Here is a 15,552-nt window from a genome sequence, read left to right as displayed (position 1 = left end):
GAGGAAAGAAAATCTAGACACTAAGCGATGTTACAGTACAGACGACTTCCACCAATCGTGAGGACTTCCGTTCGTTGACATTAAATATTTTATAACAAGTCCTGTAGCATAGTTTTTATGATAATTTTTGAATAACTTATATTTTGCTAACAATGAAACAGGTCCTTGTTTATTCCTTGTAATATCTACTGGATGATAAAAACATTTTCCTTATATCAGGTGCACCTGATAACCGAAAAAATTGAAGGTGCGAGTATCACTGGCGCACTGAGAGTTCCACACAAACTTAATTGTCTGTAAACCATTCATTCACTCCGGGACTCGAGAATATAGACTATTTTTGTCTCTTATCGACATTGATATTGTAAGTAGGCTGTTCAGGTCTTTCTGTTGCTAACGCCACGTAGCGCTCTGTATGAAAATCACTGACTGTGCTGTGTGCAGGCTGTGGCTGGTTTTCATTGTTGGAATATTTGCTATTGTAGTGTATGTGAACATCGCGTAGCGTTGCGCAGTTGGAGGTGAGCCGCCAGCAATGGTGGGTGTGGGAAGAGAGGTGGGAGAGTTTTGAGAGCGGACGACCTGGACGTGTGTCCGTCAGAAAAAGGAAATTTGTAAGACTGGATGTCATGATATTATGACCATTGAACACTATTAAGGTAAATACATTGTTTGTTCTCCATCAAAATCTTTCATTTTCTAACTATGCCTATCAGTGGTTAGTGCCTTCAGTAGTTAGAATCTTTTATTTAGCTGGTAGTATTGGCGCTCGCTGTATTGCAGTAGTTCGAGTAACGAAGATTTTTGTTAGGTAAGTGATTCATGAAAGGTATAGGTTATTGTTAGTCAGGGCCATTCTTTTGTAGGGATTATTGACAGTAAGATTGCGTTGCGCTAAAAATATTGTGTCAATTTAGTGTTGATCAGAATAAGTAAAGAGAGAAATGTCTGAGTACGTTCAGTTGTTTTAAAATCAAATAACGTGGAGGTTTATCAGCACAGTCATTTTATAATTTTTTTCTAAGGGGACGTTACAATATTGGCACGATATCGATCCCAGGGATTCCAAGATTTTCGAGAATGTTTTAATTTCAGTAACATAAATGTGACAAAGTCATGCTGTTGGCAGGCGACCATTATTATAATAACCAGTAGTTCTCCATTCAGGCTGACTGGGTCGCAATAGCTAAAGTCAAATATTAGGCAAGGAATGACTTTATTGCTCATATGACGCTTTTCGGAATCTATCCATCGTCAGAAATCCAGGAGCGTTCACTCTGCGCAGATATGGCGTTTCAAGTTCTACGTGAAAGAAAGATACGCAGACAGACTACTCTGTTTTAATTTCAACTTTGACGTCGAGTAACAAATGACAAAATAATATTTTTTGTGTGATATAATTACAAATTAACAATTTTGGGATTTTTTCCTTTACTTTTACTGTGAAAATTCCCAAATTTCAGATCAACGGTAAGTACTCTACAGGTTTTGATGAGTGAGTTTGCGGGTATCAAAATATGTGACCTCAATAGCCGTATCTTTAGGCTGCATTGACTTAGAAGCTTACATTATTACACCGCCACGACCTTAGTACATGACATAAAGTTGATACGTCTACCGGTTCCTGAGAAAAAGGAGGCTTAACAGACGGCCGAACAAACAGAGAGTCAGATAGCAAATGACACTTTTTTTTCTTGGGATATAATTCCAAATTTACAGTTTTCGGATTTTTCCCTCTGATTGTACTGTGGAACCTAGCTTCTTGCCAAAATTCATGATTCCAGTCCAACGGAAAGTACCCTATAGGTTTTAATAAGTGACTTTGCTAGTATCAAAATGTGTGACATAAATGGCCGTAACTTTTGACTCAACTCATTTAGAAGCTCCAATTTTATACACCGTGAAGAGACCGTAGGCCTTAGTATGTGCCACAGATTTCAGCTTGATTCTTCGACCCATTCCTGAAGAAAAGGCTTTTTAAGAATCGGACAGACAGACAGATGGACGAACGGACGGACGAGAGTGTGATCTTATCAGGGTTCCGTTTTTACCATTGAGATATGGAACTCAAAAAATTAATGCATTCAGACACTTCGCAGTAGTTACTAGTTTTATTTAGAAGAAATTGGGATGGAGTAATAAACAGTCATGGCGGTTGTTCTGTATATTGTGCTGCGTACCAGGTATACTTCATCAAGATCAGTCTTGTCAGGTCCTCAGCCGGACCAAACTGTCATCTGCACACAGTATTTCCGCGTTTCACCTGGCCGCCATCATCAGCTGAGAAAAGCTAAGCCGCTGTCGCCGATAACTGATTCAAAACGACGGAACCTCAATATGCAGCGAAAATACAATTGCATGCGCTGAGGTAATACTCAAGTGCTCAAACGTTGCTGCTGCCCCTGGCACAAGAAGAGTTGCAGCATCTCCAGTGGTGAATACTCATAGCCGACTGGCCGGCAATGAGTATTTATTTTTAACGATATATTGTTTTTGGTGGTATTCACCACTGGAGGCGCTGCAACTCTTCTTGCGCCAGCGGTCAGCAGCAACGTTTGAGCACTTGCGCGTTACCTCAGCGCATGCGCTTTTGTATATTCGCTGCATATTAAGGTTCCGTCTCTTTGAAACAGTTATCGCCGAGAGCGGCTTAGCTTTTCTCACCAGGTGACGGCCACCAGGTGGACCGCAGGAATATTGCACGCAGATGACGGTTTGATCCGGCTGAGGACCCGACAAGAAGTTGATCTGTTAAAATGCCGGGAAAGACTACGTAGTCACATACTTCATCAAATTCGTAAAATGCTTTGATGCTTACTGACAATGCAGAGATAACAGAATTTGAACAAAATTGTTCCGCTGGTAAGCCTGAAATGACAAACAGCTATCGAAACTTACCTGACAGTTTTCTGAAAAAAAAAAAATGCTTTACACTGTTGAATAATTTGTTATCCAGAGACTGAATCACATTTCTAGTTTCGTGTGCAATCCGAATTGTCGTCGTCCTCCTAAAGACCGACGTAAGCCGTGCGTGGCTCATGTTAGAGCCATCTATTATTTAACATCTTGTTTTTACCGTACGGCTGCCTAATCATTTTAATTTCAATTACTGGTGTCACTGAATTGCTGTCTTGCCTGCCCATGAGTGGCAGCAGCAGTGCGTATCGATATTAGCCCTCCCGTAATATCTTTGCTGGACGGCTGTTACTTCCCGGTCGTCGTGGGTCGTGGGGGGAGATCGGACCTAGAGCGGTCGGAGTTGGAAGGCGGCAGAAGTGCAGTCGGGCCGTAGCAGCAGTCGGGGACGAAGCGCTAGGGAGGTGCGGGCAGCCGGTACTCGCCGACCGCTCGCGACACCGGATGAGCTGTCCGACGGACGGAGATGGCAGCGGGATCGACCGTTGGTCGGTCATTCACATAACTTACCTGCAAGTCAGATAAATGCAAATGTTTTGATTACTGACCCATATATTCGGACTTTGACTCTAGATTCACCAATGGAAACAAATTCTTGTCAGAAACAACAAATACCTGGTACATCCTCAGTTTGTGGCAACAACAGGAATGACACTGGTAATAAGCATCAGACATCTCAGCCAGCTACTCCTCCTTCCTCAAAAAAATATAAACGGGATTCTGTTTCAAAACGCAACTCTAGGAAAGAAGAAAGTTGTAACTGGACAAAAGACAGCATTCCTGAATCAACTGTACAATGGACTCCAATGAATACTGTACCTAACAGAAAGGTACGAGTCCTTTAGGATACTATGAAAAATTTTTTGATGAAGAAGTTAGCTTGATGCTTACATATACCAATCAGTATGCAGCGAAAAGTAACAGATTGGGAAAAATGAAATGCGGGTTTTCATAGCTGTTCTTCTCCTTAGTGGGTATGTTGTGGTCCCGAGAAGGAAGATGTACTGGCAAGGAGATACTGAAAGCCATAATGAACTTGTCTCCAATGCCACATCAAGGGACCGATTCGATTTTATTACGAACAATCTTCATGTTTGCAACAATGATGAAGTGGATCCAAACGATAGATTTCAATAGTCAGAAGATTGTTATCAATGCTCAATGAGAGATTTATAGCACTGGCCCCACATGAGCGCCATTATTCAGTTGATGAGTCGATGGTGCCATATTTTGGACGACATGGTGTTCAAATGGCTTTGAGCACTATGCGACTTAACTTCTGAGGTCATCAGTCCCCTAGAACTTAGAACTACTTAAACCTAACTAACCTAAGGACATCAGACACATCCATGCCCGAGGCAGGATTCGAACCTGCGACCGTAGCGGTCGCGCAGTTCCAGACTGTAGCACCTAGAACCGCTCGGCCACCACGGCCGGCGGACGACATGGTGTAAACAGTTCATCAAAACCAATTCGTTATGGATATAAGTTCTGATGTGGAGGTACCAACGATGGATATCTGATATGGCTGGAACTTTATCAGGGAGCTGGTACTTCCCATGAAAAGTATGAGGGCAGGGGTCTGGGGTATGGAGTTATATGTACATGTGCTCTGCTGCTGCAAAATATTCCATGCCGTTTTTTTTTACAACCTGTTTACCAGCGTTCAGCTTCTGCAACATCTCAAGAAAAGAGGCACTGAAGCTATGGGACAATCCGCTGTAACAGAATACCTGAAAGCTGCATTTTGTCTCCACCAGAAAAATTCAAGAAGGAGAAAAGAGGAACACACAAGTCCTGTTCAGATAAAAATTCTGGTAAAAGTCTAAATGTATACATTAAAATGTTATGCTCTCAAATAAATCAGCATGTTAACTAACTTTCTTTTGTTTCAGGAATATCATTTGTCATATGGAATGATAACAGTGTTGTTACTTTCGCTACCAGTTACGACTAGGCTCTGCCACTGAGACAGATAGGGCGATACTCCAGGGAGAAGAAACAGAAAGTGTCAGTGCCTCAACTAAGACTGTTTCAAGCATATAATACTCGCATGGGTGGAATAGATCGCGCAGATCCGTAAGAGGAAAAAAGTGGTATTTTCCTATAATAGGACATCTGATCGATGTTTCTGAACAAACTGCTTGGAATCTGTACAGGCGTAATAAGAGGACAATTGATCATCTCACATTTAGGCGCCGTATGGCCACTTCATACTTGACGGAAATAAGAGGATTGTCCAAAGCAGAGGACGACATTCCACAGTAAATAAAACTGAATCACGCTATGATGGGAAAGAACATTATGTTAGTGGTTTACCAGTATATGGCAAAACAAACAAGAAAATACAACTGCAATTTAGAATGTGCAAGGAGAAGACCACCACTAAGTGCCTCAAGTGTGGTTTGGCTCCCCACGTTTCATGTTTTCTGTCTTTCCACACAAAATTGTAGTTGATGTAATATTGTTGAAAATGTAGTCATATTATCGTGCCATCGTTCCAGGAGGAAACCTATTGTGACTAGACTATAACTGTTTTCTGTGTTTGTAAAGACAAATACTAATAAAATATTAGAATATAAACCAAAAATTTTTAAAATTTTATTTCAGGACTATCTGGGTTAATAGGGTGATCACCAGGCACGGCAATGCATGCTATGCGACGTGCTCCATGCTGACCACACGGTTCATAAGGAGCACTTGTGGTAGGCCGTTCCATTTCTCCACCAGTGCTTTCGACGAACTGCTGCGTGGTCGTTGCTGCTGATGGATGTGCTGCAATACATCTCCCCAGTGCATCCCATACGTGCTCGATGCCATTCATAAATGTAAGGTCAGGGCCGAATGAGCCAATGAAAAGACGCACACGGGGGAAAAGTACAGTGACACAATCATGTCGAGCGTTTCTCGAGTTCGGTACGTCTTCGTAACATGAAGCCTCCCCATGTCGTAACACCTGGACTACCAAAAGTACAGTGGCTAACAATATGTTCCCATTTCTCACTATATGAGCGTCCTTCCAGTACTGTGGAACAGGGTTGCTATGGTGGTCCACGCGTTCTCACCATAACGTGCCGATGGACGGTAAGATTTCGACCAGGAGATGTAGGCTTCCATTTCCGTGGTATGTTATCGTCATACCAACCATGCCGTAACAATGTATGCACAACTCTAATTAGGAGCGACGAATTCATATTGCGGTAAACGGCATATACCGTCTGCGAGAATTTGACATTCCATGCTACGAACGCATCTCTGTATTTTACCGAACCACAGATTTGTTTCTGAGATTCTTTGTGAAGGAAATGGAGAAACCGCACGTGTGAGAGGAGGAGAGAGATTGTATTGTTGTGAGACGCCATTACGGTATATAGTAAATGTTCAAATAGTTTTTTGCACAAAATGAAATCCAATAACTAACATCAAGTACCCAAGGTATGTATATCTCAGTATCGAAATTAGTTAATTATCATGATACAGATATTACGAGACGCAGATCCCTCGGAGGTGAAGTATGGAACGACAGTGCAAATCTGCATTTTCCATGTTAGTAATTCGTCGAGAGATTATCTCCGAATTAATAAACTTTAACTTGCTAAATTGTTGGACCTAACATCCAGACTCATCAAACAACATAGCACACAGTTGTGCCGAACGATCTGCGTAGCAAGTAAAGGTTTCAGAGATTTCAGGTGCAGCAGATAACGACGAGGAATTTCCGCGAGATCACCGCTGCGGAATACATCTCTTGCTCTCGAGTGGTATTTGAAACGAATTATTTATATTTTCCAAGTATCCAGGAGAATAAAGATAAAAGGAAATAAGGAACTATGCTAAAGCAACTAAAACCAGTAACTAAACCAATAATTAAAATAAAATCACACAAAGAATATTTATTTATACACAACTGGCCATTAAAATTGCTACACCAAGAAGAAATGCAGATGATAAACGGGTATTCATTGGACAATTAAATTATACTAGACCTGACATGTGATTACATTTTCACGCAATTTGGGTGCATAGATCCTGAGAAATCAGTACCCAGAACAACCACCACTGGCCGTAATAACGGCCTTGATACGCCTGGGCATTGAGTCAAACAGAGCTTGGATGGCGTGTACAGGTACAGCTGCCCATGCAGCTTCAACACAATTTGGGTGCATAGATCCTGAGAAATCAGTACCCAGAACAACCACCACTGGCCGTAATAACGGCCTTGATACGCCTGGGCATTGAGTCAAACAGAGCTTGGATGGCGTGTACAGGTACAGCTGCCCATGCAGCTTCAACACGATACCACAGTTCATCAAGAGTAGTGACTGGCGTATTGTGACGAGCCAGTTGCTCGGCCACCATTGACCAGACGTTTTCAATTGGTGAGAGATCTGGAGAATGTGCTGGCCAGGGCAGCAGTCGAACATTTTCTGTATCCAAAAAGGCCCGTACAGGACAAGCAGCATGCGGTCGTGCATTATCCTGCTGAAATGTAGGGTTTCGCAGGGATCGAATGAAGGTTAGAGCCACGGGTCGTAACACATCTGAAATGTAACTTCCACTGTTCAAAGTGCCGTCAATGCGAACAAGAGGTGACCGAGACGTGTAACCAATGGCATACCATACCATCACGCCGGGTGATACGCCAGTATGGCGATGACGAATACACGCTTCCAAAGTGCGTTCACCGCGATGTCGCCAAACACGGATGCGACCATCATGATACTGTAAACGGAAACGGATTCATCCGAAAAAATGACGTTTTGCCATTCGTGCACTCACGTTCGTCGTTGAGTACACCATCGCAGGCGCTCCTTTCTGTGATGCAGCGTCAAGGGTAACCGCAGCCATGGTCTCCGAGCTGATAGTCCATGCTGCTGCAAACGCTGTCGAACTGTTCGTGCAGATGGTTGTTGTCTTGCAAACGTCCCTATCTTTTGACTCAGGGATCGAGATGTGGCTGCACGATCCGTTACAGCCATCCGAATAAGATGCGTGTCATCTCGACTGCTAGTGATGCGACGCCGTTGGGATCCAGCACGGCGTTCCGTATTACCCTCCTGAACTCACAGATTCCATATTCTGCTAACAGTCATTGGGTCTCGACCAACGCGAGCAGCAATGTCGCGATACGATAAACCGCAATCGCGATAGGTTACAATCTGACCTTATCAAAGTCGGAAACGTGATGGTACGCATTTCTCCTCCTTACACGAGGCATCACAACGTTTCACCAGGCAACGATGGTCAACTGTTGTTTGTGGATGAGAAATCGGTTGGAAACTTTCCACATGTCAGCGCGTTGTAGGTGTCGCCACCGGCGCCAACCTTGTGTGAATGCTCTGAAACGCTAATCATTTGCATATCACAGCATGTTCTTCCTGTCGGTTAAATTTCGCGTCTGTAGCACGTCATCTTCGTGGTGTAGCAATTTTAATGGCCAGTAGTGTAATAATAAATAAATAAATAATATTTTTAATTAACTAACCAACTAATAATATTATATTAAACAACGAAAGTAAAATAATTGACTAGTTATGTTGATTAGCATCATGTGGTCGTAATTAAACGTGCAAACGGAGACTCGGCGCGGTGGCTGCTGGGAGCGACCGTAAAGGCATTTGCCATATACAGTCGCTCCCATCAGACACTGCGCCGAGAGTCAACTTTGTTTGCTCGTTTAATACTTCTGTACCTCGCACCATGAAATTCCTCTCCGATTTTTACTACAGGCAATAACTTGGAGGTTTTGTGCTGTGAGTGTGTAAAAGCTACACTTTCACACACAGTTCGCTTTAGATTTTCCTTTCAAAGAACTACGGCCCCTGCTCAGCGAAACACAGCGACGAAGCGAGGAGCGCTTCGCATGGAAATTAAGCACACAATTGTAATAATATCTTTCGTTTTGTTTGTGATAATCATTACGAAAGTATTGTTGCTGGATCTGTTTTCTAACGTTGCTTCTCTGAATTATTCCTTATTGTAGTCTAAAACTCTTTTAAGTAAGAAGAACGAAATTTGCACCCATATCAAGAGTAACAGTATTTCTTATCTCGCTCTTCAAAAGGATATTAAAAGTTAAGTAGACATATGAAATTCGAAATCGGGTAGTGTAAGGAAACAACGTGGTAAGAAGGCTATGCAGAATTCTTAAGAGAAAAAACCGCTCGAAGACCATCCAGCAGTAACGTAATTTTGGAATGATCAGCGGAAGGAAAAGTCGTAAGTGCAGTGTCATCCATCGAAAGTGGGCAAATTACTTCCAACCTCATTAGTCCAGTTTAGATGGACGCTAATGACGTCACTTGACGAGATATCCACGAACACTGCTGGATGCATGGAATCTGTTTTCAGAATGGAAGTAACATAAGCTGCCTTTTGTTATAATCATTCTCTACACATTTATTATATGGAGAGACAACATGTTCGCCTAGCCGCTGCCTGAGATAACGTTAATCTACCGCACTATCCTTTTCGGTCAAGGCGATAATTTTCAAGTCGATGTTATTCTTTATGTGATTAGCACACCTCAGCCTGTGGCGTGACAAAATTGTGTCTTTCCATATATACAAGGTTACAATGGAATAGACCAAAGCAAAAAAAAAAAAAAACAACATGTTATGCATATGTCATGCCTCGTCATATGTCTCACGCACTGCGTCTGGGTAGGCAGTAGTGTTGTCGCTAACCAGTTTTTTTAATTATTAATTTAAATCAGTTCACTATATGGTTGCAGGAAGTTTTGTAAAACTCAATGGAATATGTATTTCTAGGAGGCTGACACATTATTTGTGTTAGCGTAGCAGCAGTCGAGAGCCATTCGCGCAGTTCGCATCGTGTTTCCACTCTTGTGCTCTTCAGTCTCAACTCACCCCTCCTGAATAAAAACCCAGGGAGGCGTCACTGGCTGCTGGAAAAACTATCACAATCAGTACACGGATTTGGGGAAGTGCAGTTGAGACACAACGCGTTGTTTTCCAAAAGAATCGTCCCCTACTTGTCCAAAATAGTTCAAATGGCTCTGAGCACTACGGGACATATGAGGTCATCAGACCCCTAGACTTAGAACTACTTCAACCTAATAAACCTAAGGACATCACACACATCCATGTCCGAAGCAGGATTCGAACCTGCGACCGTAGCAGCAGCGCGGTTCCGGACTGAAGCGCCTAGAACCGCTCGGCCACAGCGGCCGGCCTACTTGTTCAACTCAGCTACGATGTGAAAGACTCACTCTGAATGTAAATTCCCGGCTCCGCAGATCCTTTGTAGCCCGCAGTCTTCCGTCAGCAGTTCTATATCTGCTTTCAAGGCGCTGCAATCTCTACGCTTCCGGTTACACCCTGCAACCGTTAACGCCTTCATGTCTCTCGGACTTCCGGTTTGAATGGCTCTTTGGATTGTTTAGCCGCTTTCTCTTGGCATCCCTGGTTTGTATTTTGAGCTGACTGTCAGACAGTGGAATCTTATGCTACGATACATGCTTTTTTTACGTTATACATGAGATGCTTGTCGGACTCCAAGTCCATCTACAGTAGATACTGTCCTTTTGATTCCGATGTTCGCCAGACCCGTGTTCGTAGAACAGTGACTGGTGAAAGGGAATTTAAGGCCTATTCACAATGGACGTCAGCGGGACGTCATCGTCAAATGACGGTGTGTCCACATTACACAGGGCGTAAGTATCACTGTTGACAACGTACCACTATGTTGTAGAGGAAGTCGGGACGAGCAATGTGACAGAGGAGAACTGCGGTCTTATCCAGTCGGGAAATAACATGAAACTGGCGTGCAAAAACCATCTAAGCTACAGCACATGCGCTTCAAGGGAGATTTTCAATATGCTCTTCACTTTTCGTGCCAACTATTAGTCCTACAGAATAGAATCTAAATTTAATGTAGTTTAATTTTGTACTGGTATACGTTTTCGCTAGAGACGTAGAAAAGTGACCTTCAAATGCATCGCCTCCCCCCCCCCCCCCCTCCCACACACACACACCGCACCGGTCAGAACTTTTAATATGTTGTTCATGATACTGCTTCCCTCGAAAAATAATAACGGCTGTTACTTTTCCCTTGCTTTCAGCCGTTAGCAGTACCAGCGCAGCAAGACCATGCTGGCTATGTTACAACGCCAGATCAGCCCATCATCCAAACTTTCAACCCTGCAGCTACTGAAAAGGCTACTGCCGCTATGCAGGAACCACGGGTTAATCTGACTTCTCCAAATATACCCTTCCGTTGCTTTTCATGTACCAATTGTAAAATTCAGAGTCTTAGAGGATGCTTTGGTACTGAAACGATACTTCTTTTCGTTAATTGTGTGTGGCTAAGCGCCAGAAGATAAAGCCATAAAAGACCTCTAAATCAATAAATAAAGCGGACAAACACAGCTGAGTGGTAAATTAGTAACAAAACAGCCCTTGTACTCCAAAACGGAACGGAGCAACAAATTCAGTGTATTGTACCTTCAATAGCTTATCTACTTCGTTAAGGTACATATCAAGAAAAAGATACATCTTCAGCGCTTCTTTTGGTTGCCATTTCACTTTGATGTCAACGCCACAGTAATTTGTATCTGTGAAGTTTTGGTGATTTATGGTGCATGTGACACAGCAATAAAGTTGCTTCCACGTGTTATTCCCTCTCGCTTATACATGTACAAAGCTATCAAAGATCCCATAGTATAAATGTACAATGACAAGTAGAATATGCTATTGAAGGGATAACAGACGGATTTTATTACTAAGTTTTCCATATCTTAATGGCAGTTACTGCGCGATTAATATTTATCCTTGTATAATCTCGTGAAATTAAGCGAAACGCCGATGATGAAGAAAATGAGATCCTGACTGCGAGTGGAGAGCTGTCTAGAAATAACAGTGGAGAGATCCCGACCTATTTATTGTCGGTGCCCGATGGATGCACTACGTTTACATGGAATCCCCCAAAACCAGATTTCATAAATTGATTTCACAGTAACGTTTCTGCTTCGTCATGCAAACTTGATTCTGGAAATCTGTTACTAGCTGCCGGTTTTGCACTTCCACAATCGATTTTCGCTCCCATGTAAACGCACAGTTTTTGAAACGAGGTTGGGATGTCAGGTGATTATTCGGCAATTATGGACGGAGTGACTTATCGTGCAGCGAAGGAAAAGCACAAACATTTGATTGAGTAAGAAACTGTCTACGTCTAATTTTTAAATGAAGAGAAACAGCGATTGTGTTGACTAAATCAGAAACTGGAACAGCTGTTTACCAGAGCCCTATTTAACTGGGCCAGAAAATCCGCTCCAGACATTAACATTAAACGCGACAGGGAATAACGGCTTCCGCAATTCGTTTTTCATCTTCCGAAAGATGTGTCGCTTGTAAACGTAGTGGGGGCCCATGTGTTGATGCCGAAAGCGGCGGGCAGAGCCACGGTACGTATCGATTGTCGTGCGGCCGACAGGGAGATACTATCGACCGGTCTACGCTTGCAAGTACGTCGACCTTGCACTGCGACGGCGCGCGAATATAGCTCGCCAGTTGTCACGTGGTGGCGGCAGTGAATGGGTAGAAGCGGAGGGCGCCGGCTGTGGCGCGTGGAGGGGGAACTGGCTGCGGGTCAGTCGCTGTGCGCGTAGGCCGTGGTGCTGGGCAAGACACACACACGCACACAGGAAAGAGCGACGGCGCGTCCTTACCTTGACTGTGGAAGAAGGCCACACTACAGTTCACACTACACTCAGTTCAGGCCGACTGACCGCGGCGCTACTGGCTGCACTCTACGCGCTTCACGCACAGCGCGGGAGGGGCGGAGTGGGGGAAGGGAGATAGGCGCACAGCAGGTGGTGGGGGGAATCAGGGAGGTGAGCGGCTCAGCTGCTCTGATGGATCGACGAGGTAGAACACGTGCTGCCGGTGCGCGGAAGTTCGCTGCGCCACGGTTTGGCCAAATTTTGCGTGGTCACCTTCGTACAGGCAGATTTATTGCGGACCCTCGCATACGCAGAGTGATCGAACACAATATTCGATACTGTTCCGCTTGATTTTCTAGAGTGACTGCCTTGTAATTACTTACATTATTCCTAAAGATAGATTCACACTGCACGTCAACAGAACTGTGGGCGATGTAACAGTAAAACAATGGTGAGCTCTCACTAGACGAAATGTCAACACAACAACGTCACTTGGCTTAGTCCAGTGAGCGACTGGTGAAAGTGAGGTTATGAGGAACCATCCGTAATATGGGTTGAGCCGGACAAGTCCTTTTTACGGTCGTGTCAGGCGTACCCTGCTACTGCTTGTGGGTTTAGCGATGGTGTAGGGAATGCACAACTAAGGCCCGTTCCAAGTCAATGACGTAAGCGCAAACAATAAGGAGGAAGAAGATAATATACCATAAAAGTTATATACACATAACAGTTAAGCTATTTTTATCTCTCTGCTGTGCGTTTTTCTTCGCAGAAATAACAGATATTTTGTCTAGAAAAACCGTAGAGTCGGATGACAGTAAATTCTTTGATCAGTGGCAAAATTTCACGAAATTCATAAAAAAATTACTCCGCCCATTATAAAGCTTTTTGCACATAAAAGGTGTAGACTACATCTATTTCAGGTCGGAGCGTAATGTCATTCAGAATTACTGAAACTGGCGTAATATTACTTTGTTCCAGGCCACAAAGCCAAAAATATCATAAAGGCCTAATCGAAAAAGAACTGTAAGCCGACAAAATTAAAAAGATGGTGTTGTTGTCGCGTAATTTAAAATTATCTTGTCAAGAGTTCCACGAAATGGTTTAGAAGAAAAATACGTTCTTGATAATGCGGGTTCAAATGAAAAATATAAATATTTAACTACAGACTACTGTTATTTCTTTAACAGCCCGATTGAACTGACCGAAGTTATTGAATATCATCCCAGCAGAATAAATAATGGGCTCGATTCCTGGCTGGGTCGGAGAGTTTCCCCGTTCAGGGACTGGGTGTTGTGTTGTCCTAATCATCATCATTTCATCCCCATCGACGCCCAAGTCGCCGAAGTGGCGTCAAATCGAAAGACCTGCACCCGGCGAACGGTCTACCCGTCGGGAGGCCCTAGTCACACGACACTTACATCTATGCCAATAACGCGCCCTCTTTCAAACTCACTGGTTCGACGGTACGGTTCGCGCATACGTCTGCGAGGCATCCTGCTCGTCTGCTCAATTCACGCCGATCCATTATCTTAGGTTTACAGCGACAACGAGAGCCGCAGGCACATTTTACCAGTAGACCGCGGGCCGACATGCTAATCACTTCCGCAGAACATACTAAGATACATGTCCTGTGAATATGAAAGTCCTATCTCTAGTTATTCAAAGTGTTCTGCTTTTTTTTCTGAACATGAGTGTATTTTGTGTGCAGTGTGCCTACACACAATAACACACACTAAACTAACGAACAGTGGTCGAGCGACCTCGGCGTACACTCATAATCGCCACCATATCGAATTCAAAGCAGAGTATAGGTTTCATTAAGATACTCTACGACTGTTCGCGAGGAGTGGCAGCTGCTGCATCTGGTTGTAAATACAAGCCATTCCTTGTCCCTGAAACACTCCAGTAATAAATTCTGACATGAGCAATCAACTGGCTAATGTGACAAATGATAGGTGTCTAAATTTCCTGTTTTGTCGAAACTACTGAGATCTTTGCATGTGCCGGGTGGTTGTAATTAAAGTGCAGATACTCACGGAGGTCTATGGTAAGTTGTAATTACCGTATGGTAGCGAAACTTGGTACATATCCTAATCCGTTAATGCGGAACCCATTTATGCTGGAAAAAGATTAGTTCCCATGTTGGCCACCAGGTGCAAATCTGGGGCTCTATAGCATCTCGTCGACATCTCCATTGCTCGTATTGAACACATTGTGCATATGGCTGTTAATAACAAAATTAATATTATGTCTTTCTCACTTGTTTGACCTTGTCTGCCCGAGTCCCGTTCCTAATCTATTACATATGGAAACATTTCTACACGTTTTTCATACATTCACAGCGACAGACGCACCTGGTGGCCAAAATTAAATCTAATTTTTTTCCAGCTTAAATCTGTTCCGCATTAACGCATTAGACTACCTATTAAGTTTCGACGTCATATAATTACAGCCCATACTGGATCTGGCTGAGTCGCTGCACTTTAATTATAACCACCAGGTATCTAATATTTTCCTATCAAAATTCATACTATCAACTCTTACCATAAATTGTCGTGCATGCTATATTTTGTGAGGTATTATTCTATTAGTGTAATATTAAGACTACAGTCCCATTAAAACATAGTGCTTCTCAAACTACGGTGAAACACAACGAAAAAGTAAAAAGAATCTGAAACAAGTATTGATACGATAAACAATTATTTATTAATTCACAGCTGAGGAGTAGAAAAGACTGTAATAATGGAGCAGTACAAAAAGTTTCTATATGATCTCTACTTGAGTGCAGCGCACAAGAATTTCATACAACCATGCGAAACTGTCAGAAAAGTCTTCTTTGGGATGTTGTTCACCTCACTCGTCACGTTGGCATTAATGCCGGTTATGTCGTTAAAGCTTTGACCCTTCATGAAAATTTGTGCACTTTCTCGTTTTTTCATAGGTACGCACTGATA

The 15,552-nt window shown here is 43.1% G+C and overlaps 1 protein-coding gene across 1 annotated transcript in view; it reads right to left on the bottom strand.

Annotated features, from left to right (window-relative positions):
* The window catches only part of LOC124777490 (glutamyl aminopeptidase-like), a 322,410-nt gene extending 309,708 nt beyond the window's left edge, over window positions 1–12,702 (bottom strand). Inside the window, exon 1 of the mRNA XM_047252928.1 lies at window positions 12,605–12,702. The gene's annotated coding sequence lies outside the window, so the exon portion shown is untranslated. The remainder of the gene's footprint in view (window positions 1–12,604) is intronic.
* Window positions 12,703–15,552: the final 2,850 nt, after the last annotated feature.

This window comes from Schistocerca piceifrons, chromosome 2, assembly GCF_021461385.2.
Source record: "Schistocerca piceifrons isolate TAMUIC-IGC-003096 chromosome 2, iqSchPice1.1, whole genome shotgun sequence".
In the NCBI taxonomy this organism is placed as follows: Eukaryota; Metazoa; Arthropoda; class Insecta; order Orthoptera; family Acrididae; genus Schistocerca; species Schistocerca piceifrons.
This window is presented reverse-complemented; position numbering and strand designations above follow the sequence as displayed.